General features: G+C 35.6%; 1 long non-coding RNA gene across 1 annotated transcript; it reads right to left on the bottom strand.

Annotated features, from left to right (window-relative positions):
• Positions 277 to 1966, bottom strand: LOC110436869. Its single transcript, XR_002454748.1, has 2 exons — positions 1078 to 1966; positions 277 to 631 (listed from the first exon to the last, which is right to left on the bottom strand). It is a non-coding gene; the product is annotated as an uncharacterized LOC110436869 (long non-coding RNA).

Below are 1972 nucleotides of genomic sequence, written 5' to 3'. Positions count from 1 at the left end.
TCTAAATTTTCAGTGTAAAATTAAAAAAGATTGACTTAAACCAACTTTAGGAAGAATATTCGAGACAGGAGGAGTACTGAAAACAACTTTCTACTTCGAAAGGCCAGTTCTGAAGTGTCTTGTCTTATAAGCTATATTTTTTTTTCTTTCATAATAAATTAGCGAACAGTAAAGTCATGTCATAGTTTTTCAGATCAGCTTACAAACATGAGTACTCCGAATTGTTGTAGGTCACAGATCTTCTTGTCATTCGAGTATATAGATAGATAGTACTCATTATTTAAATTTTTTTATTTTTTGTGACATTACTCATTATTAGGGGTACTCTAGCACACAAATCAAATAGAATTGTTACTCCAGCTCCACTAACAAATAGGATGTCAAAATTCTTTCTGGAAAGAAACTCAGATAAACTGCACTCAAAATTCGAGAAAAATTGCTCCAAAAACAGGGGGAAGTATGCAAGCATTTGCCCCATTCCCTGTTTCCATGTACAACAGCACAGCAATGTAGGTAAATTTATCTTCATCATCACAGCAATGTAGGTAAATTTATCTTCTTCGCCTGGACTTTCTACCTTCCTTTGCCTAGCCGATGAATCAGGCATGTAATCTGGTAAAAACCATTTTTTCTGCATGGGAACAGAACATAGCCAAAGGTCAGAGTTGTCCACAATCGAACAAGCTACAGTACATACACGACCAAAAGAAAAAGTAGGCATATGTCTAGTTAGGCCAGAAGACACTTCTGTAGAAAGAGTATGGTTGCAGTGCAACAGTGATTGATGGAGGCAAGCAGAGGATTGTTTGTCATGTTACATAAGATGAGACTTTTTCCATGCAACAAAGGATATGTGCACACATTTTTTTAAAAAACAGCATAATTAACTCTTTACCCAAACAAGTATGCTGTTGACATTTTAAGTTGTGGATTAAAATTAACATAATTCACAAAAAATTCATTCCAATACATGGTCCTATCCAATCAATACAAATGTGCCATTAACACTTATGTGAGCAGAATGTGTGCAATGGAACATACAGTAGGTCACAAAAAAGGTTGTTGTGTTGTATATACCACAATCACCAGTAGATACTGTTATCCAAGGAACTGCTTCTCCATGGCCCTGTCAGTTGTGTGTGTGTCTACCAAAGTTTCAAATTCTGATAATCAAATATCTTGTACTGCTAACACAAAATATACAACAGCAGAAAATGTGCTTTCACTTGCAAAGCTGCCATTGTCTGGATTGTTAAGTATATGAAGGCCCATCTAGTATAGGCCCATATGGCCCATGTGGCTGGCTATATATGTCTATCTCCACTAATGGAGTTATCATCTTCCCTAATTCCCGAGGTTAGTTACATGGATAATCAAATGATTTACACTTTCCCTCAACTGGCCATACTCAAAGATAAAATTATCACTATAAGATCTACCGTGGCATCAGCATTCCATGTTTAACTTTTGCGGTAACAGCTAGGCAACTGTTTAATAGAGCATGTGTTTCACCAAATATGTTGGCATAAATTGATTGTGAAGAAAAAAGTTAATCCGAGTGTGCTTATAGTAGAATTATGAACATAGACTTAACCATTAGATAAATAAAGGTACTTAAGTTACGTTTTCATCATTAATAACAGAATACAAGAAAGAACTATTTAAACATGAGGCAAGACGAGATTTGTGTTAGCTAGTGGGATTTCAGATATTCTGAGTCTACAAACTGCAATAACCTAGAAAGTATCTATATTGCCAATCAAGAATTGTCAATTGTGATTTATTTTATGGGGAGATCCGTGGACCATGATTTTGTATCCTCATGTCTGAGTATGTTTGGGAACATATCTTGTGGAAACCAGCACCTTCGTGAAAACCTGTGCAAACCACGGCAAAAAAGTCGTCTAAATTCACCAAAAAATCACACATGTAGATGATATGATGATACACAACCTTGTAAAATATCTTGTCC

This window comes from Sorghum bicolor, chromosome 7, assembly GCF_000003195.3.
Source record: "Sorghum bicolor cultivar BTx623 chromosome 7, Sorghum_bicolor_NCBIv3, whole genome shotgun sequence".
Taxonomy (NCBI): Eukaryota; Viridiplantae; Streptophyta; class Magnoliopsida; order Poales; family Poaceae; genus Sorghum; species Sorghum bicolor.
Note: the sequence above shows the minus strand (reverse complement) of the source record. Positions and strands in the feature narration are given on the sequence as shown.